Genomic DNA, 26187 nt, shown 5'->3' with positions numbered 1-26187 from the left:
AGCGGTATATTGCGCAGAAATAATAAACTTGCATGTATTCAAGTATTTTCATACCAAATAACAGAGAGAATAAGAAAATGAAGATGTAAAACTCATATCTAGCCAGTTTTAGAAAGAACAGAAAGAATTAAAATGTGTTATAAAATATTACCATATGTGAAAATAATATGGTTTAGAAATAAAATACTTTTCTGCTTATATTTTTTATTACTTTCTAATTATACCTATTCTATGATTAGTCTTTAGAGAACCATGCTACCACCATTACCACCACAATTGAAAGCTCTTCTTTAAGTCAGAAAATTTAACTCAACATTGTTGGATTCTTTCATAAAATGTACTTTTTGAAATCACTTCTTATTATCACAGTATTTTTCCCCGGGTAAAAGGTAAGCTGCTGGAGAAGGTGTTTCAGAAAATATGAAGGGTAATTGAAATCAGCAGATGTGAAAATGGTCAATCCTCACTTGGGTTGGCTACTCTCCATTCGTTTCTCCATATTTATTTTTCACTCTGCCCTGATTTGGGTAGAAAAGCTGAACTCTGTGCACTCCATCATCCATATTCCCTTGCCCTCCACTTTCTTTGAGGTTTGGCTAAAGGAGGCAACAACCTGGGATCAGAGAACCAGCCCCTCTGACACTTAGTCTCAATAGGATTCAGCACTTTAGAGTACCTGTAGCAATTTGTTCTTCCCTCACCTCTTCGGGTGTCTTTCAGCCCTTCACAGGCTTTTAGCCATATCCTCATCTCTTGTTTGCCACACTGAGTCAACTCCAACCACTGTCTGCTTGAACCCTATGTGAGATGCTGACCCAGACTGACTATCATGTATGGATGTGACAGTTGGACTGTGAAGAAGGCTGAGCGCCAAGGAATTGATGCTTTTGAACTGTGGTGTTGGAGAAGACTCTTGAGAGTCCCTTGCACTGCAAGGAGATCCAACCAGTCCATTCTGAAGGAGATCAGCCCTGGGATTTCTTTGGAGGGAATGATGCTGAAGCTGAAACTCCAGTACTTTGGCGACCTCATGCGAAGAGTTGACTCATTTGAAAAGACTCTGATGCTGGGAGAGATTGAGGGCAGTAGAAGAATGGGACGACCGAGGATGGGATGGCTGGATGGCATCACTTACTCGATGGACATGAGTCTGAGTGAACTCCGGGAGTTGGTGATGGACAGGGAGGCCTGGCGTGCTGTGATTCATGGGGTCGCAAAGAGTCGGACACGACTGAGCGACTGAGCTGAACTGAACTGAATGATATTTAAGCTTTGGGGCCTACACCTGTGCAAGCCTCCAGAAGCTCTGCAGTTACTAGACATGTTAGGGTGTTGAAGCAAATAAAGTGGTAATCTGGAAGCATTACTTTCTAAGATTTCTGAAAAATGACGTGAAAATATTTCAGAAGAAAGAGACCTGTGTCTCTAAATCTGAGGTAATTGGATTTAATTTAATTTTCTCATCTATAATAATAAATAATTTTATATGAATTTTTCCTAAAAGACATAGAACAATACTCTGGTTCCAAATTGGGAAAGGAGAACATCAATGGTATCTATAGTTACCTTGCTTATTTAACTTGCATGCAGTGTACATCATGTGAAATGCCAGGCTGGATGAACCACAAGCTGCAATCAAGATTGCCTGGAGAAATACCAATAATCTCAGATACACAGATGACATCACCCTTATGGCAGAAAGTGAAGAGGAACTGAAGAACCTCTTGATGAAAGTGAAAGAAGAGTGTGGCTTAAAATATTTTTTAAAAGCTGGCGTAAAACTCAACATTAAAAAACCTAAGATCATGGCATCTGGTCCCATAACTTCATAGTCAATAGATGGGGAAACAATGGAAACAGTGATAGACTTTATTTTCTTGGGGTCCAAAATCACTGCAGCTGATGACCTCAACCATACAAGTAAAAGAAGGAATGATGCAAAAGCTGAAACTCCAGTACATTGGCCACCTCATGCAAAGACTTGACTCATTGGAAAATACTCTGATGCTGGGAGGGATTGGGGGAAGGAGGAGAAGGGGACAACAGAGGATGAGATGGCTGGATGGCATCAACGACTCGATGGACATGAGTTTGAGTGAACTCTGGTAGATGGTGATGGACAGAGAGGCCTGGTGTGCTGCAATTCATGGGGTCACAGAGTTGGACACGACTGAACAACTGAAGTGAACTGAACTGAAGTAAGAACTGAAGACATAGCTTGAGCCATGGTTAGCTCAAGTGTTGGGGTGAGAAATGGTTTTATTTTGTATATACTCAGAAGGTAAAAATAACTGTTAGCTAAATATTCGGATGTGGGCTATAAAAAGGTAAAATGATAATTAAGATGGAATCAATTACTCTTTAGCAAATAACATTGGCAAGGAGCAATTTTTAAGGAGCAAATCAGGAGTTTGACTTGCAATGTGTGAATTGATAGGACTTCCCTGATAGCTCAGACTGTAAAGAATCTGTCTGCAATGTAGTACACCCAGGTTCGAACCCTGGGTTTGGAAGATTCCCTGGAGAAGGGAATGGTGACCCACTCCAGCATTCTTGCTGGGGAACTCCCATGGACAGAGGAGCCTGGCAGGTTATACAGTCCATGGGGTCACAAAGAGTTGGCTGCGACTGAGCAAATAAGCACACAATGTAAATCAAATTGCATTTAACTAAATTAGATTTTGCCATCATGATATTTTTATTGTTCAGGCACTAAGTTGTGTCCTACTCCTTCCGACCTTATAGACTGCAGCACACCAGACTTCCCTGTCCTTCACCATCTCCTGGAGTTTGCTGAAACTCATGCCATCATGATGCTAGATGTTAGCACAAATATCTCTTGTATACTTAACATTTAAATAACAGGTAGATTTTTACATAGCTCACTGTTATTCATTATTTTCTCTTTTCAATAGCCTTTTCACTTTGAATTATTTTCTAATAATTTGCATTTTATTTCACTTCTTAGAAGCTCTTCAGCCAACTAACATCAAGTTCAGTTTTACGTTTAAACAGATGCTATTTGTAGACTATCTAATCTGTTATATTTTTGAAACAGAAGTTAAATTTAGATTTGAAGTTCCTTTTTTTTTTTTGGTTGTTGTTTCTTATGTTAAGAGGTAGAAGCCTTTATCACTTTTAATTACTACATCTAGTTATATTATTTCTATTAGGAGTCATTTAGGTATTTCAGGTAGCTAACACACAACATAATGAATACACAACGTCATTTAAATGTTCTCCAATTATTAAAATGTTAAATGTAGAAACAAGTTAGATGGTCTGATATTTCTATAATTCTAGGGATTCCATGTTAGCCACCTTGTGAATCTGTGCATTATCTCACAGTCTTAGAAAATCGTGCAGTCTGTGTCCTCTTTAAAGGAAATTTTGCCTTATTGATAAACCTATATCTCTAGCATCAAAATAATGCCTGCACACACTAGAGGTAGAAATTGCAAGCAGTCAGTATAGGCCTCTGAGACTTCGGTCTTGTTTTCAATAAACATCTCACTCCATTAACTTCATTAACCATGTACCCTTTGTCCCGAATTCCTTGGATGTGTCCTTGGTCTAATAAATTATCAGCACTCAGATCCAGGGAAGGGGAGTAATTAACTTCTGTTCCATAAGCCTGAGGGAAAAAACAGCTGGTGAAGTTAAACAATTTTGACCTTTAAACTGATGGGTTAAAGATTACATAGTTTAGGAACAGGAGCCACCCAAAAAGTTATAGATATAAACTGCTGCAATTCGCAACTTTGGGTGGATTCTTTACCTCCTCTCAGGGTCTCTGATGAGACATTTGTACTTCCCTTCTCTTTAATAAATCCTATTCACTTGCTACCATGAGTTTTCATTCTTTGACTCCATGAACAACAATTTGGATTCCCATTTTACACTGAACATTGGTATTGACATAATTAAATCGTATATCCCTGCAGTACTATTAACTGACAAGCTAGCATGTGGCAGACAAAATCAGCAAGATATTAGTCATAGACTTTAAGTATACTGAGATGTGAAATTAACTCAACCATAAGACACTGGAGGAACTAGAATCAGATTTCTCAGTTTTATGTTTTTCTCCAGAACACCATCATAGCATCATAGCTTCACCATCAATAAGCGTTTTGGTAAATTATACAAACTGTGTTTAATAATAGATACAAAGTAATATCAAAAAATCTATCAATTTTAATAATCTTAATGACAAAATCAGTTATAAAATTATATATCTAACAGCTCCACAACTTACATATAGTAGTTCCAAGTAAAAAGAAAATTCATTATACTCAAATTCTACACTGTTCAGCTAAACACAATCATTCAATACTATTAATTATTTTAATGAAATGAAAGTGTTAATTACTCAGTCATTTCCAACTCTTTGCGACCCCATGTACTGTAGCCCACCAGATTCCTCTATCCATGGAATTTTCAAGGCAAGAATACTGAAGTGTGTTGCCATTCCCTTCTCCAGGGGATCTTCTGAACCCAGGGATCACATCTGGGTCTCTTGCATGGCAAGTGGATTCTTTGCCATCTGAGCCACTAGGGAAATCAAAATTATTGTTATACAGATAAGTATTAACAATTGTATGATTATGTTTTTATACGTGATAAACAAAAACCCATTAATTATATAAAATCAGCTTCTCCTGAATTTAACCACTAGAAAATTTTTTCAACATTCACTACACTAGGAAAAAAATATTTCAGGCTAATTTAATGCTGTATATCATAGTAGAACTCAAAGATTAGACCAATTTATAGAACACAAACATTTATATATATATTTTTTTTCTATAAAAGAGGTATTCTACTTATAAACCTACTAAACTATGCTTGATAGGCTTACTGTGAATGCTTTTTGTTTTTTTAATGTTTTTAAATTTTTTGATCATGCTGTGGGATGTGTCCTCACTGGGGAATGAAACTGTGTCCTCTTTATTGGAAACATGGAGTCTTAAATACTGGGCAGAAGGGAAATTCCTGAATATCTTTTAATATATAGTTTTCTGTCAGTAGAATGTAACTAAAAGTTAAATTATCAATATGGATAATTCATATGGTATATTAATAGGCTTAATCTATCCTCAAAAAGCACTATGTTAAAAATCACTAATGACAAGGAAAACACACAAAATTGTTTTGAAAGACAATTCACAATTTGTTTTAGATTTTTGACAGATTCTCTAAATACTGAATCAGGGTTCCCCCTGCTTTTTCTTTTCCTTCACCCTTAGCCCTGGTTGGATGAAAGACACAACCTCATAGTATCTCTAACTTCACTGGACCTTAGTTACATCTCCTTATTTGTTCAACAGCTTATCAGTTCAGTTCAGTTCAGTCACCCAGTCGTGTCTGACTCTGTGACACCATGAATCACAGCACACCAGGCCTCCCTGTCCATCATCAACACCCAGAGTAAACTCAGATTCACGTCCATCAAGTCAGTGATGCCATCCAGCCATCTCATCCTCTGTCGCCCCCTTCTCCTCCTGCCCCCAATCCCTCCCAGTATCAGAGTCTTTCCCAGTGAGTCAACACTTCGCATGAGGTGGCCAAAGTACTGGAGTTTCAGGTTCACCATCATTCCTTCCTAAGAAATCCCAGAGCTGATTTCCTTCAGAATGGACTGGTTGGATCTCCTTGCCATCCAAGGGACTCTCAAGAGTCTTCTCCAACACCACAGTCCAAAGCATCAATTCCTCAGCGGTCAGCCTTCTTCACAGTCCAACTCTCACATCCATACACGACTACTGAAAAACCATAGCCTTGACTAGATGGACCTTTGCTGGCAAAGTAATATCTCTGCTTTTGAATATGCTATCTAGGTTTGTCATAACTTTTCTTTCAAGGAGTAAGTGTCTTTTAATTTCATGGCTGCAATCACCATCTGCAGTGATTTTGGAGCCCCAAAAAATAAAGTCAAGTCGGACACTGTTTCCACTGTTTCCTGATCTATTTCCCATGAAGTGATGGGACCAGATGCCATGATCTTCGTTTTCTGAATGTTGAGCTTTAAGCCAACTTTTTCACTCTCCTCTTTCACTTCCATCAAGAGGCTTTTTAGCTCCTTTTCACTTTCTGCCATAAGGGCGGTGTCATCTGCATATCTGAGGTGACTGATATTTCTCCTGGCAATCTTGATTCCAGCTTGTGCTTCTTCCAGTCCAGCGTTTCTCATGATGTACTCTGCATGTACGTTAAATAAGCAGGGTGACAATAAACAGCCTTGACATACTCCTTTTCCTATTTGGAACCAGTCTGTTGTTCCATGTCCAGTTCTAACTGTTGCTTTCTGACCTGCATACAGATTTCTCAAGAGGCAGATCAGGTGGTCTGTTATTCCCATTTCTTGAAGAATTTTCCATAGTTTATTGTGATCCACACAGTCAAAGGCTTTGGCATACTCAATAAAGCAGAAATAGATGTTTTTCTCCAACTCTCTTACTTTTTCCATGATCCAACGGATGTTGACAATTTCATCTCTGGTTCCTCTGCCTTTTCTAAAACCAGCTTGAACATCAGGAAGTTCACAGTTCATGTATTTCTGAAGCCTGGCTTGGGGAATTTTGAGCATTACTTTAGTAGTATGTGAGATGAGTGCAATTGTGCGGTAGTTTGAGTATTCTTTGGCATTGCCTTGTTTTGGGATTGGAATGAAAACTGACATTTTCCAGTCCTGTAGCTACTGCTGAGTTTTCCAAATTTGCTGGCTTATTGAGTGCAGCACTTTCACAGCATCATCTTTCAGGATTTTAAATAGCTCAACTGGAATTCCATCACCTCCACTAACTTTGTTCGTAGTGATACTTTCTAAGGCCCATTTGACTTCACATTCCAGGATATCTGGCTCTTGATGAGTGATCACACCATCGTGATTATCTGGGTCGTGAAGATATTTTTTGTATAGTTCTTCTGTGTATTCTTGCCACCTCTTCTTAATACCTTCTGCTTCTGTTAGGTTCATATCATTTCTGTCCTTTATCGAGCCCATCTTTGCATGAAATGTTCCCTTTGTATCTCTAATTTTCTTGAAGAGATCTCTAGTCTTTCCTAATCTGTCCTTTTCCTCTATTTCTTTGCATTGATTACTAAAGAAGGCTTTCTTATCTCTTCTTGCTGTTCTTTGGAACTCTGCATTCAGATGCTTGTATCCTTTCTTTTCTCCTTTGCTTTTCACCTCTCTTCTTTTCACAGCTCATTGTAAGGCCTCCCCAGACAGCCAATATGCTTTTTTGCACATTTTTCCATGGGGATGGTCTTCATCCCTGTCTCCTGTACAATGTCACGGACCTCATTCCATACTTCATCAGGCACTCTATCTATCAGATCTAGGCCCTTAAATCTATTTCTCACTTCCACTGTATAATCATAAGGGATTTGATTTAGGTCATACCTTAAAGGTCTAGCAGTTTTCCCTACTTTTTTCAATTTAAGTCTGAATTTGGTAATAAGGAGTTCATGATCTGAGCCACAGTCAGCTCCTGGTCTTGTTTTTGTTGACTGTATAGAGCTTCTCCATCTTTGGCTACAAAGAATATAATCAATCTGATTTCGGTGTTGACCATCTGGTGATGTCCATGTGTAGAGTCTTCTCTTGTGTTGTGGAAGAATGTGTTTGCTATGACCAGTGCATTTTCTTGGTCAAACTCTATTAGTCTTTGTCCTGCTTCATTCTGCATTCCAAGGCCAAATTTGCCTGTTACTCCAGGTGTTTCCTGACTTCCTACTTTTGCATTCCAGTCCCCTATAATGAAAAGGACATCGTTTTGGGGTGTTAGTTCTAAAAGGTCTTGTAGGTCTCCACTGAACCGTTCAATTTCAGCTTCTTCAGTGTTACTGGTTGAGGCATAGACTTGGATAACTGTGATATTGAATGGTTTGCCTTGAAAATAAACAGAGATCTTTCTGTCGTTTTTAAGATTTCATCCAAGTACTGCACTTTGGACTCTTTGTTGACCATGGTGGCTACTCCATTTCTTCTGAGGGATTCCTACCTGCAGTAGTATATATAATGGTCATCTGAGTTAAATTCACCCATTCCAGTCCATTGTAGTTCACTGATTCCTAGAATGTCGACGTTCACTCTTGCCATCTCTTGTTCGACCACTTCCACTTTGCCGTGATTCATGGACCTGACATTCCAGGTTCTTATGCAATATTGCTCTTTACTGCATCAGACCTTGCTTCTATCAGCAGTCACATCCACAGCTGGGTATTGTTTTTGCTTTGGTTCCATCCCTTCATTCTTTCTGGAGTTATTTCTCCACTGATCTCCAGTAGCATATTGGACATTTACCGATCTGGGGAGTTCCTCTTTCAGTATCCTATCATTTTGCCTTTTCATACTGTTCATGGGGTTCTCAAGGCAAGAATGGTGAAGTGGTTTGCCATTCCCTTCTCCAGTGGACCACATTCTGTCAGACCTCTCCACCATGACCCATCCATCTTGTGTTGCCCCGTGTGCATGGTTTAGTTTCATTGAGTTAGACAATGCTGTGGTCCTAGTGTGATTAGATTGACTAGTTTTCTGTGAGTATTGTTTCAGTGTGTCTGCCCTCTGATGCCCTCTTGCAACACCTACCATCTTACTTGGCTTTCTGTTACCTTGGGCGTGGGATATCTCTTCATGGCTACTTCAGCAAAGCACAGCCACTGCTCCTTACCTTGGACGAAGGGTATCTTCTCACTGCCGCCCTTCCTGACCTTCCACATGGGATAGCTCCTCTGGCCCTCCTGCACCTGGTAAAGCAGGCTGTCTGTTGCCATGTGTCTGTGTTTCCTGGAGCACTTGTGGCAATAGTTGCAGCTGGGATGTCAATCCCACTCACAAGGAGATGACAGCAAGATAGTTCTTCGCACCCTGGAAGCTGGTGGTGGCCGAAGTTGGCGCACTTGTGGTTGGGCTCAGGGTGAAGGCAGCTCTAGCCGGTGCTTGGGTGCCGGTGGCTGGGCCGATGTCCCCTGCACTCCCCGCGCATCGCCGGCAGTGCCTGGCAGAGCCGGAGTGTTAAAGTGTTAAATTTTCATATGTAATAGTTTGCTTTCCCAAGAAATAGTGAAATACCTTTCTTAATAGTATTTCTTGGTGTTAAGTCACTAAGTAGTGTCTGATTCCTTGTGACTTCATAGACTGCAGTATACCAGAGTTCTCTGTCCTTCATTATTTCCTAGAGTTTGCTCAAATTCATGTCCACTGAGTTGGTGATGTTATCTTTTCCCTTCAGTCCTTCCCAGCATCAAGGTTTTATTCCAATTGAGTCTGCTCTTTGAATCAGGTGGCCAAAGTATTAGAGCTTCAGCTTCAGCATCAGTCTTTCCAATGAATACTCAGGTTTGATTTCTGTACAACTGAGCAGTTTGATCTCCTGACAGTCCAAGGGACTCTCAAGAGTCTTCTCCAGCACCACAATCCAAATGAATCAGTTCTTTGGTGTTTAGTCTTCTTTGGTTGGTTTTCTGTGATTGTGGTTTTCATTCTATTTGCCCTGCAATGAATGAAGATAAAATCCTTGTAGAAGCTTCTTGATGGAACGGACTGGATATGCAGAAAACCAGGTCTTTCTCTGGGCCATGCTTAGTAAATATTTAATCCAATATTTTATCCAATTTTCTGCTAATGGGTGGGGCTCTTTTCTCTCCCTGTAGTTTTGCCTGAGGTCAAACTATGGTAGAGATAATGGCATAACAGTGACAAAATAATTTATGCTCTTAGGACTGTTGTATTCAGTGTCCCTGACTGTTGACCCATGCCTCCACCAGAGACTCCTGGACACTCATGGGCAAGCCTGGCTCAGTCTCTTGTGGGATCACTGTTCCTTTCTCCTGGGTCCTGGTGCACACAAAGTTTTGTTGTGCCCACCAAGAGTTTATTTCCCCAGTCCTGTGGAAGTTTTGTAATCAAATCCCATTGGCCTTCAAAGTTAAATTTCCTGTGGATTCTCAGTCCCTTTGCTGTACCCCCAGGTTGGGAAGCCTGTTGTGGGCCCTAGAACTTCTGCAACTGTGCAGAAACTCCCTTGGTATAATTTTTCTCCAGTTTGTGGACTGTCTGCATGTTGGCTCTATGATAGTGTTAATGGAAATCTCCACCAAGAAGACTTATGCCACAGACCACACCTCCCAGGTCTGCTACAGCCAGAGCCCCTGTTCCCACAGGACACTGCTGACCTGTGCCTCCACAGGAGACACTAAAACACTTAAACTTAGATCTGGCTCAGTCTCTTGTGGGGTCACTGCTCTTATCCTTGGGTCCTGGTGCCCACAGGGTTTGGTTTCCATCCTCTGAGCATCTCTGGCAAGTATGAGGTTTGGCTTTGGAGTAAAAAATGACGAAGAACAAATGCAAACAGAGTTTCACCAAGAAAACACATTGGTCATAGCAAACACCCTCTTCCAATAATGCAAAGGACGACTCTACACATTACCAGAGGGTCGATACTTAAATCAGATTGATTATATTCATGCAGCTGAAGATGGAGAAGCTCTACACAGTAAGCAAAAACAAGTCTGGGAATTGACTATGGCTCACATAATGAATTCCTTTTTGTAAAATTCAGACTAAAATTGAATAAAGTAAGGAAAGCCACTAAGCCACTCAGATATGACCTAAATCAAACCCCATATGATTACACAGTGAAAGTGACAAGGGATTGGATCTGATAGACAGAGTACCTGAAGAACTATGGATGGAGGTTCATAACATTGTATAGGAGACAGTAATCAAGACCATTCCCCCAAAAAAAGAAATGCAAGAAGACAAAATGATTGTCTGTGAAGATCTTACAAATAGCTGAGAAAAGAGGGGAATGGCAAAGGAGAAAAGGAAAGATATACCCATCTGAATGCAGAGTTCCAAAGACTAGCAATGAGAGATAAGTAAGCCTTCCTAAGTGATCAATGCAAAGAAATAGAAGAACACAATAGAATGGAAAAGACTAGAGATATCTTCAAGAAAGTTAGATATACCAAGGGAACATTTCCTACAAAGATGGGCACACCAAAGAACAGAAATGGTATGGACCTAACAGAAGTAGAAAGTATTAAGAAAAGGTAGTGAGGATACATAGAAGAACTATACACAATGGATCTTGGTGACCCAGACAAAAATGAGGGTATGATCACTCACCTAGAGCCAGACATTTTGGAGTGCAAAATCAAGTGGGCCTTAGGATGCATCACTACAAACAAAGCTAGTAGAGGTGATGGAATTCCAGTTGAGCTATTTCAAATCCTAAATGAAGATGCTGTGAAAGTGCTGCACTCAATATGTCAGCAAATTTGGAAAACTCAGCAGTAACCACAGAACTGGAAATGGTTAGGACTAGAAAATTCCAATATAAATGATATCAAAGAAAAATGCCAAAGAATATTCAAACTACTGTACTCTATTCATCTCACACACTAACAAAATAATGCTCATAGTTCTCCAAGGTAAGTTTCAATAGTACATGAACTGAGAACTTCCAGATGTTCAAACTGGATTTAATAAAGGCAGAGGAACCAGAGGTTAAATTAGTAATATCCATTGGATCATAGAAAAGCAAGATAATTCCAGAAAAAAACATTTACTTCTGCTTCATTGACTGCACTAAAGCTTTTACTGGTTGGAAAACAACAAACTGTGGAAAAGTTTTAAAAAGATGGGAATATCAGAACACCTTACCTACCTCCTGAGAAACCTGTAAGCAGGTCAAGAAGCAACAGTTAGAACTGGACATGGGGCAATTGACTGGTTCCAAACTGGGAAAGGAGTAAGTCAAGGCTGGGTATTGTCACCCTGGCTTTTAAATTCATATTCAGTGTACATAATGTGAAATTCTGGCTGGATGAAGCACAAGCTGGAATCAAGTTTGCCAGGAAAAATATCAATAACCTTAGATATGCAGATAGCACCCACATTATGGCCTAATCACCTCAGATACGCAGAGGACAATACCCTTATGGCAGCAAGTGAAGAACTAAAGAGCCTTTTGAAGAAACTGAAAGAAGAGAGTGAAAAAGCTGGCGTAAAACTCAACATTCATAAAAGATCATGACATCTTGTCCCATCATTTCACGGCAAAGACTTCACTTTCTTTGTCTCCAAAATCACTGCAGAATGTGACTGTGACTGAAGCCATGAAATTAAAAGATGCTCGCTTTTTTGGAAGAAAAGCTATGAGAAACCTAGACAGCATATTAAAAAGCCAAGATATTACTTTGTCAGCATAAGTCCATATAGTCAAAGCTATGTTTCTTTGTTTGTTTGTTTTCCAGTATTCATGTATGGCTATGAGAGTTGGACTATGAAGATGGATGAGCATCAAAGAATTGATGCTTTTGAACAGTGGTCTTGGAGAAAACTCTTAAGAGTCACTTGGACTGCAAGGAGATGAAACCAATTAATCCTAAAGGAAACCAGTCATGAATATTCATAGAAAGGACTAATGCTAAAGCTCCAATACTTTGGCCACCTGATATGAAGTCCCAACTCATTAGAAAAGACTCTGGTGCTGGGAAAGATTGAAGGGGATGACAGAGGATGAGATGTTTGCATGGCATCACCAACTCAATGGACATTCGTTTGATAAAGCTCTGAGAGATGGTGAAGGACAGGAAAGCCTGACATGCTGCAGTCCATGGGCCTGCAAAGATTCGGACAGGACTGAGCCACTAAATAGCAACAACATCCTTCTTTAATGTTCACCTGTCACATCCATACATTACTACTGAAAATCCATAGTTTTGACTCTAGTCTTCTGCTGGCAAAGTTATGGCTCTGCTTTCCTTCTTTCTTTCTTTTTTTTTTTTAATTTTTATTTCTACTTTATTTTACTTTACAATACTGTATTGATTTTGCCAAACATTGACATGAATCCACCATGGGTGTACATGAGTTCCCAATCATGAACCCCCTCCCACCTCCCACCCCATATCATCTCTCTGGATCATCCCCGTGCACCAGCCCCTGGCATCCTGTATCCTTTATCGAACATAGACTGGTGATTCGTTTCTTACATGATAGTATACATGTTTTAATGCCATTCTCCCACATCATCCACCCTCTCCCTCTCCCTCAGAGTCCAAATGTCCGTTCTATACATCTGTGTCTCTTTTGCTGTCTCGCATACAGGGTTATCATTACCATCTTTCTAAATTCCATATATATATATATATATATATATATATATATATGTGTGTGTGTGTTACTATACTGTATTGGTGTTTTTCTTTCTGGCTTACTTCACTCTGTATAATCAGCTCCAGTTTCATCCATCTCTGCTTTCTAACATACTGTCTAGTTTTACCATAACTTTCCTTCCAAGGAGCAAACGTCTTTTAATTTCATGTTTGCAGTCAACATCCACAGTGTTTTTGTAAACCAAGAAAATAAACTCTGTCACTCCTTCTTGCTTTCCCCTTCTATTCACCATAAAGTGATATTTCCACATGACATTATCTTAGTTTGTTGAATGTTGAGTTTTAAGCCTGCTTTGTCACTTTTATCTTTCACCCTCATCAAGGGTTTCTTTAGTTCCTCTTCACTTTCTCTCATTATAGTGGTATCATCTGCATGTCTGAGGTTATTGTTTTTGTTTTTGTTTTTTTTTTTTTTCTGAAGCAATCTTGATTCTAGCTAGAACTTCATCCAGCCCAACATTTCACATGTTATTGTCTGCATATAAGTTAAATAAGCAGGGTTGTGACTCCATTGGCTACAGTAATACAATAAAGTAATACAGTAGTCAACATTAAGTATATATCTCTTAATAAAGTAGAATTTTGGAGTCATTACACTATTATTTCCAGTTTACTATGAAACTAAAGGAATTCAGAACAATGTAGAGCTGGTAGAAAAACAAAATAATGATCAGTAAAACAGAATATATAGTATTGGAAATAAATTTATATGTAAAGCACAAGTTAACTTTCTACAAAGTCACAAGACAATTTAATAGACAATGGAAAGTATTTTCAGCAGGTGGTGTGAAAATTACTGGATGAATATGGGGAAAAATAACTTAAACATTCATATCAAGCACAAAAATTACCCCAGCATAAAGAAACATAAAATAATATATCTACAACATTAGAATAAACAAATATTTCTGTATATTCTCTATGAGAAGAAATAAGATGCTCTCCACAAGAGAAAAAAGAATGTTGATTAGGCTTCATCAAAGTTAAACTAATATATCTGGTGGCTCAGATGGTAAAGAATCCACCTGCAATGCAGGAGACCTGGGTTCAATCCCTGGGTTGGGAAGATCCCCCATAGGAGGGTAAGGCAACCGACTCCAGTATTTTTGCCTGGGGAATCCCCGTGGACAGAGGACCCTGGAGTGCTACAGTGTGTGGGGTTGCAAAGAGTTGGACAGGACTGAGCGAGCAAGCACAGCACATGCATCTTTATAGGCATCATTTAAAATATAAATATTGTTCAGTAGCATTAGTTGTATGGGAAATTATTTGTGAAATTAAACTTGAAAATTGCCTAAATAGCTAATAGTAAAATCATTGGCAAAATCGAATGCTAGTGAGAATGCAGAACTGCTCTAACTTTTATCCTTTGCCAGAAGGCTGTGAAATCATACAAATATGTTGGAAAAGTATTATACAGCTTTATAAAATTAAATATACATGTATCTTTTTATCCAGTTCCATTCTTAACTATTCACACAGAAGACATGAAAATTATTTTTGGAAATTAAAATATAACAATATCCATATATATATATATATATATATATATATATATATATATATATTTTTATTCATTCATTCCTATACATTTTATTTTTTATTTTTATTTATTTATTTTTAAAATTTTTATTTTTACTTTATTTTACAATTCTGTATTGGTTTTGCCATACATTGACATGAATCCACCACGGCTGTACATGTGTTCCTAAACATGAACCCCCCTCCCACCTCCCTCCCCACAACATCCCTCTGGATCATCCCCATGCACCAGCCCCAAGCATCCTGTATCCTGCATCGGACATAGACTGGTGATTCCTTTCTTACATGATAGCATACATGTTTCAATGCCATTCTCCCAAATCATCCCATCCTCTCCCTCTCCCTCAGAGTCCAAAAGTCCGCTATACACATCTGTGTCTCTTTTGCTGTCTTGCATACAGGGTCATCATTACCATGTTTCTAAATTCCATATATATGTGTTAGTATACTGTATTGGTGTTTTTCTTTCTGGCTTACCTCACTCTGTATAATCGGCTCCAGTTTCATCCATCTCATCAGAACTGATTCAAATGTATTTTTTTAATGGCTGAGTAATACTCCATTGTGTATATGTACCACTGCTTTCTTATCCATTCATCTGCTGATGGACATCTAGGTTGTTTCCATGTCCTGGCTATTATAAACAGTGTTGTGATGAACACTGGGGTACATGTGTCTCTTTCAATTCTGGTTTCCTCAGTGTGTATGCCCAGCAGTGGGATTGCTGGGTCATAAGGCAGTTCTATTTGCAATTTTTTAAGGAATCTCCACACTGTTCTCCATAGTGGCTGTACTAGTTTGCATTCCCACAAACAGTGTAAGAGGGTTCCCTTTTCTCCACACCCTCTCCAGCATTTATTGCTTGTAGACTTTTGGATCGCAGCCATTCTGACAGGTGTGAAGTGGTACCTCATTGTGGTCTTGATTTGCATTTCTCTAATAATGAGTGATGTTGAGCATCTTTTCATGTGTTTGTTAGCCATCCGTATGCCTTCTTTGGAGAAATGTCTATTTAATTCTTCGGCCCATTTTTTGATTGGGTCATTTATTTTTCTGGAATTGAGCTGCATAAGATGCTTGCATATTTTTGAGATTAGTTGTTTGTCAGTTGCTTCATTTGCTATTATTTTCTCCCATTCAGAAGGCTGTCTTTTCACCTTGCTTATATTTTCCTTTGTTGTGCAGAAGCTTTTAATTTTAATTAGATCCCATTTGTATATTTTTGCTTTTATTTCCAGTATTCTAGGAGGTGGATCATAGAGGATCCTGCTGTGATTTATGTTGGAGAGTGTTTTGCCTATGTTCTCCTCTAGGAGTTTTATAGTTTCTGGTCTTACATTTAGATCTTTAATCCATTTTGAGTTTATTTTTGTGTGTGGTGTTAGAAAGTGATCTAGTTTCATTCTTTTACAAGTGGTTAACCAGTTTTCCCAGCACCACTTGTTAAAGAGATTGTCTTTACTCCATTGTATATTCTTGCCTCCTTTGTCAAAGATAAGGTGTCCATATGTGTGTGGATTTATCTCTGGGCTTTGTATTTTGTTCCATTGATCTATATTTTTGTCTTTGTTCCAGTACCATACTGTAATTATCCTGTTGACAAGTTTGTTTGTTAAGTTATCCAGTTGGGTCGTTTGACTTGGTCTGCTAAAACTTTTATGGATGTTGACCATATATGTTTTAACAGACCAAGCCAAACAACCCAACTGGATAACTTAACAAACAAACTTGTCAACAGGATAATTAGCAGACAAATTTGGTACAGTCAGTGGAATACAGCTAAGTGATAAAGAAAGAATTCAGTACTAAACTTTACAACAGAGAAGATGAATCTCAAAATCATTATATTCAGTTTGTAAAAAAGCCAGAAAAAAATAGGATTATATGAATTTTGTTTTTAGGAGGATCAAACCAAGTGAAATAAACTTATGGTGATAGAAACCAGAGCACTGATTTCCTGTAGGAGATAAAGAGTAAGAGGAAGGTTTAGAAGGAAAACCTCTAGGATGATAAACATATTTGATATGCCCACATGTTTGATATGTCCATATGGTTACATGGGTGCATAAAAACATCAGAGTTAAACAAGTAGTGCACCTAAGACATACTCATTTCATTGTACATATATTTGACCCCAAATTAAAAATTAACAATGCAGTAAGAAATAAATGCAAAATAATCACCAGTCTAATAAAATCAATAAAGTCCAGACTTTAAAAATACTCTTTAATTTTGGTTGCTTGTATGAATCCTCATCATAGCATATCTTTTGGTAGAAGTAAAATCTCATTTTATCAACTTGATTAGATTTTGATTTATTACTACTAGAAAGAGAAGCAGATATTAACATTTATAATTATATATATATTTAAATTGTTAAATGTATAGGACATATCCATGGCAATATGCATAATTTTGATTACTTTATAATTTCAATGAATCCCATGCATGCAAGATAAATTGTGTCAATTAGGAATATAATGGTACAGTTTCAGAAAATTTCAAAACAGAAATTCCCAAACTCTTTCTATAAGGCCACCATCACCCTGATAACAAGACCAGGCAAAAGTGCCACAAGAAAAGAAAATCAGAGACCAATATCACTGATGAACACAGATTCAAAAATCCTCAACGAAATTCTAGCAAACAGAATCCAGCAACACATTAAAAAGATCATACATCATGATCAAGTGGACTTTATCCCAGGGATGCAAGGATTCTTCAATATAAGCAAATCAATCAAAGTGTTACATCATAGTAACAAATTGAAAGATTAAAACCATGTGCTCATCTCATTATTTGCAGAGAAAGCTTTTGACAAAATTCAACACCCATTTATAATAAAAACACCCCTGAAAGCAGGCATAGAAGAAACATGTCTACACATAATCAAGGCTATATGAAAAACTCACAGAAAATGCTATTCTCATTCTAATGATGAAAAACTGAAAGCATTTCCTCTAAAGACAGGAACAAGACTAGGGTACCCGCTCTTATCACTATCATTCAACACAGTTTTGAAAGTCCTAGCCCCAGCAATCAGAAAATAAAAAAGAAATAAAAGGAATCCAGGTTGGAAAATAAGTAAAGCCCTCACTGTCTGCGGATGATACGATTCTTTACATTAAAAAACTTAAAAATACCACCAGAAAATTGCTAGTGTTAATCAATGAATATAGTAAAGTCACAGAATCTGAAATTAATACACAGAAATCCCTTGCCCTTGTATACACTAACAATGAAAAATCAGAAAGAGAAACTAAAGAAACAATTTCATTCATATTGCCACAAAAAGAATAAAATACTTAGGAATAAATTTACTTGAAGAAACAAAAGACCTATATGCAAAAAACTATGAGACTGATGAAAGAAATTAAAAATGACATGAACAGATGGTGAGATATACCATATTCTTGGATTGAAAGAATCAACATTGTGAAAATGACTATACTATCCAAAGCAATATACTGACCCAGACTTGCCGCAAGAGACTGACCTAGACTTGCTCCTGAGTGTCCAGGAGTCTCTGGTGGAGGCATGGGTAGGCGATGGCTTGCTGCAGGGTTGGGGGCACTGAGCACATCAGTGCCTGCACTGAATCTTTTGAAGAAGGTCACCATTATTTCCATTATCTCCACTATAGTTTGGCCAGAGGTCAAAAAATAGAAAGGGAACACAGCCTCAGTCATCAACAGAAAATTGGGTTAAAGATTTACTGAGCATGGCCTTGCCTATCAGAATAAGACCCACTTTCCCCCTCAGTCAGTCTCTCCCATAAGGAAGCATCCATAAGCCTTTTATCCTTCTCCACCAGAGGGCAGACAGAGTGAAATCAATAATCACAGAAAACTAACCAATCTGGTCACTAACCATGGACCAAAGCCTTGCCTAACATAGTGAAAATATGAACCATTGTAGTATAGGGACATCCAAGACAGATGGGTCAGGGTGGTGAGTTCTGACAAACTGTGGTCCACTGGAGAAGGGAATGGCAAACCACTTTATTATTCTTGCCTTGAGAACCGCATGAACACTATGAAAAAGCAAAAAATAGGACACTGAAAGATGAACTCCCTAGGTTGGTAGGTGCCAAATATACTACAGAAGGAGACTGGATAAATATATCCAGAAAGAATGGAGAGACGGAGCCAAAGCAAAAACAACAACCAGTTGTGGATGTGACTGGTGATGGAAGTAAAGCTCGACGCTGTAAAGAGCAACATTGCATAAGAACGTGGAATGTTAGGGCCATGAATAAAGGCATTCTGGAAGTGGTCAAACAGGCAATGGCAAGAGTGAACACTGACATTTTAGGAATCAGTGAACTTATGGACTGGAATGGGTGAATTTAATTCAGATGACCTCTATATCTACTACTGTGGGCAAGAATCCCTTAGAAGAAATTGAGTAGCCATCAGTCAACAAAAGGGTCCAAAATGCAGTACTTGAATGCATTCTCAAAAATGACAGATTGAACTCTGCTCATTTCCAAGGAAAAACATTCAGTATCACAGTAATCCAAGTCTATAACCCTACCAGTAATGCTGAAAAAGCTGAAGTTGAATGGTTCTATGAACACCTATAAAAACTTCTATAACTAACACCCCCAAAAATATGTCCTTTTTATCATAGGGGACTGGAGTGCGAAAGTAAGAAGGCAGAGATACCTGAAGCAACAGGCAAATTTAACCTGGGACTACAAAATGAAGCAAGTCAAAGGCTAACAGAGTTTTCCCAAGAGAACATACTGATCATACCAAACACCATCTTCCAACAGCAAAAGAAAAGACTATACACATGGACATCACCGGATGGTCAATAGCAAAATCAGATTGATTGTACTCATTGCAGCCAAAGATGGAGAAGCTCTATAGAGTCAGGAACAACAAGACTGGAAGCTGACTATGGCTCAGATAATGAAATCCTTATTGCCTAATTCAGACTTAAGTTGAAGAAAGTAGGGAAAATCACTAGACCACTAAGTTCAGTTCAGTTCAGTCACTCAGTCGTGTCCGACTCTTTGCGACCCCAAGAATTGCAGCTCCACAAGCTTCCATGTCCATCACCATCTCCCGGAATTGACTCAGACTCATGTCCATCTAGTGAGTGATGCCATTCAGCCATCTCATCCTCTGTCGTCCCTTTCTCCTCCTGCCCCCAAGCCCTCTCAGCATCAGAGTATTTTCCAATGAGTCAACTCTTCGCATGAGGTAACCAAAGTACTGGAATTTCAGCTATAGCATGATTCCTTCCAAAAAACACCTAGGGCTGATCTTTAGAATGGACTGCTTGGATCTCCTTGCAGTCCAAGAGACTCTCAAGAGTCTTCTCCAACACCACAGTTTAAAAGCATCACTTCTTTGGAGCTCAGCTTTCTTCACAGTCCAACTCTCACATCCATATATGACTACTGGAAAAAAAAAAAAAAAAAAGCTTTGACTAGATGGACATTTGCTGGCAAAGTAATGTCTCTGCTTTTGAATATGATATCTAGGTTGGTCATAACTTTCCTTACAAGGAGCAACCATCTTTTAATTTCATGGCTGCAATCACCATCTGCAGTGATTTTGGAGCCCCAAAAAATAAAGTCTGACACTGTTTATGCATCTATTTCCCATGAAGTGATGGGACCAGATGCCATGATCTTCGTTTTCTGAATATTGAGCTTTAGGCCAACATTTTCACTCTCCTCTTTCACTTTCATCAAGAGGCTTTTTAGTTCCTCTTCACTTTCTGCCATAACGGTGGTGTCATCTGCATATATGAGATTATTGTTATTTCTCCTGGTAATCTTGATTCCATCTTGTGCTTCTTCCAGCCCAGCGTTTCTCATGATGTACTCTGCATTTTAGTTATATGAACAAGGTGACAATATACTGCCTTGACGTACTCCTTTTCCTATTTGGAACCAGTCTGTTGTTCCATGTCCAGTTCTAATTGTTACTTCCTGACCTGTATATAGGATTCTCATGAGTCATGTTAGGTGGTCTGGTATTCCCATCTCTTGAAGAACTTTCCACAGTTTATTGTGATCTACACAGTCAAAGGTTTTGGCACAGTCAATAAAGCAGAAATAGATGTTTTTCTGGAACTCTCTTGCTTTTTTGATGGTCCAGTGGATGTTGGCAATTTGATCTCTGCTTCTTCTGCCTTTTCTAAAACCAGCTTGAACATCTGGCAGTTCATGGTTCACGTATTGCTGAAGACTGTCTTGGAGAATTTTGAGCATTACTTTACTAGTATGTGAGATGAGTGCAATTGTTCGGTAGTTTGAGCATTCTTTGGCATTGCCTTTCTTTGGGATTGGAATGAAAACTGACCTTTTCCAGTCCTGTGGCCACTGCTGAGTTTTCCAAATTTGCTGGCCTATTGAGTGCAGCACTTTCACAGCATCATCTTTCAGGATTTGAAATAACTGTATTGGAATTCCATCACCCTCATTAGCTTTGTTTGTAGTGATGCTTTCTAAAGCCCACTTGACTTCACATTCCAGGATGTCTGGCTCTAGTTGAGTAATCACACCATCCTGATTATCTTGATTGTGAAGAACTTTTTTGTAGAGTTCTGTATATTTTTGCCACCTCTTCTCAATATCTTCTGCTTGTATTAGGTCCATACCATTTCTGTCCTTTGTCAAGACCATCTTTGCATGAAATGTTCCTTTGGTATCTCTAATTTTCTTGAAGACATCTCTAGTCTTTCCCATTCTGTTTTTTTCCTCTATTTCTTTGCAGTGATTGCTGCGGAAGTCTTTCTTATCTCTTCTTGCTTTTATTTGGAACTCTGCATTCAGATGCTTATATTTTTCTTTTTCTCCTTTGCTTTTCACTTCTCTTCTTTTCACAGCTTTTACAGACAGCCATTTTGCCTTTTGGAATTTATTTTTCATGGGGATTGTTTTGATCCCTGTCTCATGTACAATGTCACGAACCTCCATCCATAGTTCATCAGACACTCTATCTATCAGATCTAGTTTCTTAAATCTATTCCTCACTTTCACTGTATAATCATAAAGGGATTTGATTTCGGTCATACCTGATTGTTCTAGTGGTTTTCCCTACTTTCTTCAATTTAAGTCTGAATTTGGCAATAAGGAGTTCATGATCTGAGCCACAGTCAGCTCCTGGTCTTGTTTTTGTTGACTGTATAGAGCTTCTCCATCTTTGGCTGTAAAGAATATAATCAATCTGATTTTGGTGTTGACCATCTGGTGATGTCCATGTGTAGTCTTCTCTTGTGTTGTTAGAACAAGGTGTTTGCTATGATCAGTGTGTTCTCTTCACAAAACTCTATTAGTCTTTGCTTTGCTTCATTCCATCTTCCAAGGCCAATTTTTCCTGTTACTCCAAGTGTTTCTTGACTTCCTACTTCTGCATTCCAGTCCCCTATAATGAAAAGGACATGTTCAAGGAGTGGTGGCTGCATTGGCAGAGGAGGACTGAAAGGAGCTACTCCACGTTCAAGGTCAGGAGGTTCGGTGGTGAGAAGATACCCCTCGTCCAAAGTAAGGAGCAGCGGTTGCACTTTGCTGGAGCAGCCATGAAGAAGTACCCCATGTCCAAGGTAAGAGAAACCCAAGTAAGACAGTAGGTGCTGCGAGAGAGCATCAGAGGGCAGACACTGAAACCATAATCACGGAAAACTAATCAATCTAATCAAACGGACCACAGCCTTGTCTAACTCAATGAAACTAAGCCATGTGGGGCCACCCAAGACGGGCGGGTCATGATGGAGATGTCTGACAGAATGTGGTCCACTGGAGAAAGGAATGGCAAACCACTTCAGTATTCTTGCCTTGAGAACCCCATGAACAGTATGAAAGGGGAAAATGATAGGATACTGAAAGAGGAACTCCCCAGATTGGTAAGTACCCAATATGCTACTGGAGATCAGTGGAGAAATAACTCCAGAAAGAATGAAGGGATGGAGCCAAAGCAAAAACAATACCCAGCTGTGGATGTGACTGGTGATAGAAGCAGGGTCTGATGCTGTAAAAGAGCAACATTGCATAGGGACCTGGAATGTCAGGTCCATGAATCAAGGCAAATTTGAAGTGGTCTAACAGGAGATGGCAAGAGTGAACGTTGGCATTCTAGGAATCAGTGAAGTAAAATGGACTGGAATGGGTGAATTTAACTCAGATGACCATTATATCTACTACTGCGGGCAGGAATCCCTCAGAAGAAATGGAGTAGCCATCATGGTCAACAAAAGAGTTCAAAATGCAGTACTTGGGTATAATCTCAAAAACGACAGAATGATATCTGTTCCTTTCCAAGGCAAACCATTCAATATCACAGTAATCCATGTCCCAACCACTAATGCCAAAGAAGCTGAAGTTGAACGGTTCTATGGAAACCTGCAAGATAGAACTAACACCCAAAGACCACTCAAGTATGACCTAAATCAAATACCTTATGATTATACAATTTAGGGACACATAGCTTCAAGGGATTAGATATGGTAGACAGAGTTCCTGAAGAACTATGGATGGAGGTCCATGATATTGTACAGAAGGCAGTGGCCAAGACCATCCCCAAGAAAAAGAGCTGAAAAAAGCTTGTCTGAGGAGGCCATAAAACTAGCTGAGAAAAAAAAAAAAAATGTGAAGGGCAAAGAAGAAAAAATATACCCATTTGAATTCAGAATTCTAAAGAATAGCAAAGAGGGGTAAGAAAGACTTGCTCAGTGATCAACGAAAAGAAATAGAGGAAAACAGTAGAATGGGAAAGACGAGAAATCTCTTCAAGAAAATTAGAGATACCAAAGGAATATTTCATGCAAAGATGGGCTCGATAAAGAACAGAAATGTTATGGACCTAACAGAAGCAGAAGATATTAAGAAAAGGTGGCAAGAATACAGAGAAGAACTGTACAAAAAACATCTTCATGACCCAGATAATTACAATGGTGTGATCACTCACCTAGAACCACACATACTGGAGTTCAAAGCCACATGTGCTTTAGGAAGCATCACTATGAACAAAGCTAGTGGAGATGATGGAATTCCAGTTGAGCTATTTCGAATACTAAAAGATGATGCTGTGAAAGTGCTGCACTCAATATGCCAGCAAATTTGGAAAATTCAGTAGTGGCCACAGGACTAAAAAAGTTCATTTTCATTCCAATCTTAAAGAAAAGCAATGCCAAAAAATGTTCAAAGTACCTCACAAATGCACTCATCTCACGTGCTACCAAGGTAATGCTCAAAATTCTCCAAGACAGGCTTCAACAGTATGTGAATTATGAAATTCCAGATGTTCAAGTTACATTTAGAAAAGGCAGAGGAACTAGAGATCAAATTGCCGACAAGCGTTGGAACATTGAAAAAGCAAGAGTTTCAGAAAAATATCTACTGCTTTATTTACTATACCAAAGCCTTTGACTCTGTGGATCGTAAGAAACTGGAAAATTCTTAAAGAGGTGGGAATACCAGACTACCTCTTCTGCCTCTTGAGAAATTTATATGCAGGTCAATAAGCAACAGTTAGAACTGGACATGGAAAAAACAGACTGGTTCCAAATCGGGAAAGGAGTGTGTCAAGTCTATATATTGTCACCCTGCCTGTTTAACTTATATGCAGAGTATATCATCATGAGAAATGCTGGGCTGGATGAAGCACAATCTAGAATCAAGATTGCCAACAGAAATATGCACAACCTCAGATATGCAGATGACACCACCATTTGGTAGAAAGCAAAGAAGAACTGAAGAACTTAATGAAAGTTAAAGAGGAGACTGAAAATGTTGGCTTAAAGCTCAACATTCAGAAAGCTAAGTTCATGGCATCCAGTCCCATTACACATGGCAAATAGATGAGGAAACATTGGAAACAGCAACAGACTTTATTTTTCTGGTCTGTAAAATCACTGCAGATGGTGACTGCAGCCATGAAATTAAAAGACGCTTACTCTTTGTAAGGAAAGTTAGGACCAAACTAGGCAACATATTAAAAAACAGAGACATTACTTTGCCAACAAATGTCCTAATCAAACCTATGGCTCTTCCAGTAGTCATGTATGGATGTGAGAGTTGGACTATAAAAAAGTCAGAGCGCCAAAGAACTGATGCTTTTGAACTGTGGTGTTGGAGAAAACTCTTGAGAGTCCCTTGGACTGCAAGGAGATCCAACCAGTTCATCCTAAGGGAAATCAGTCATGGATATACATTGGAAAGACTGATGCTGAACCTGAAACTCCAGTACCTTGGCCACCTGATGTGAAGCACTGACTCACTGGAAAAGACCCTGAAGCTGGGAAAGATTAAGGGCAGGAGAAGAAGGGGACAAGTGAGGATGAGATGTTTGGATGGCATCATCAGCTCAATGGACATGAGTTTGAGTAAGGTCCAGGACTGGTGATGGACAGGGAAGCCTGGCGTGTTGCAGTCTATGGCTTCACCAACAGTCAGACATGACTTAGCAACTGAACTGAACTGATGCCAAACCATTCATAGACTGAAAGCAGTCCTTATCAAACTACCAATGATATATTTCACACAAGTAGAATAAGTAATTAAATAGTTTGTATGGAAATACAAAATCCTGAATAGCCAAAGCAGTCTAGAGAAGGAATAAGGGAGCTTGAGGAATCAAGTTTAAACCCCAAGTTACAGTCATTGAGGGAGATGGTGGGATGATTTGGGAGAATGGCACTGAAACATGTATACTATCATGTAAGAAACGAAGTGTCAGTCTATGTTCGATACAGGATACAGGATGCTTGGGGCTGGTGCATGGGGATGATCCAGAGTGATGAGATGGGATGGGAGGTGGGGGGGGGGGGGAATTCAGGATTGGGAGCTTGTATACACCCGTCATGGATTCATGTCAATGTATGGCAAAACCAATACAGTATTGTAAAGTAAAATTAAGTAAAAAAAAAAAAAAAAAAAAGACAATACAGTACTGGGACAATAACAGAAATTTAGGCAATAAGAACAAGAGAGAAAGCTTGAAGATATATCAACACACGTATGGGCACCTTATCGTTTACAAAGGAGGGAAAAATATACGGTAGAGAAATAACAGTCTCTTCAGTAAATGATGCTGGGAAAACTGGATAGCGATATGTAAAAAAATGAAACTAGAACACTTCCTAACACCATACACAAATATAAACTAAAAGTGGGTTAAATATCTAAATATAAGACCAGAAGCTTTATAAATCTTAGAGGAAAACATAGTCAGAACTCTCTTTGACATAAATCTCTGTGACCCACATCCTAGAGTAATAGAAATAAAAACAAAAATAAACACGTGAGATCTAATTAACTTAAAAGTTTTTACGCAGTGAAGTAGACTATAATCAAAGTGAAAAGATAACAGTTGGAATGGGATAAAATAATAACAATTGAAATAAGTGAGAAAGAATTTATCTCTAAAATTTGCAAGCAGCTCATGTAGCTCAATGCCAGAAAAATAAACAACACAATCAACAAGTGGGTAGAAG

Source organism: Budorcas taxicolor, chromosome 14, assembly GCF_023091745.1.
Source record: "Budorcas taxicolor isolate Tak-1 chromosome 14, Takin1.1, whole genome shotgun sequence".
Lineage (NCBI taxonomy): Eukaryota > Metazoa > Chordata > Mammalia > Artiodactyla > Bovidae > Budorcas > Budorcas taxicolor.
The sequence above is the reverse complement of the archived record's forward strand: the minus strand, read 5'-3'. Positions refer to the sequence as shown.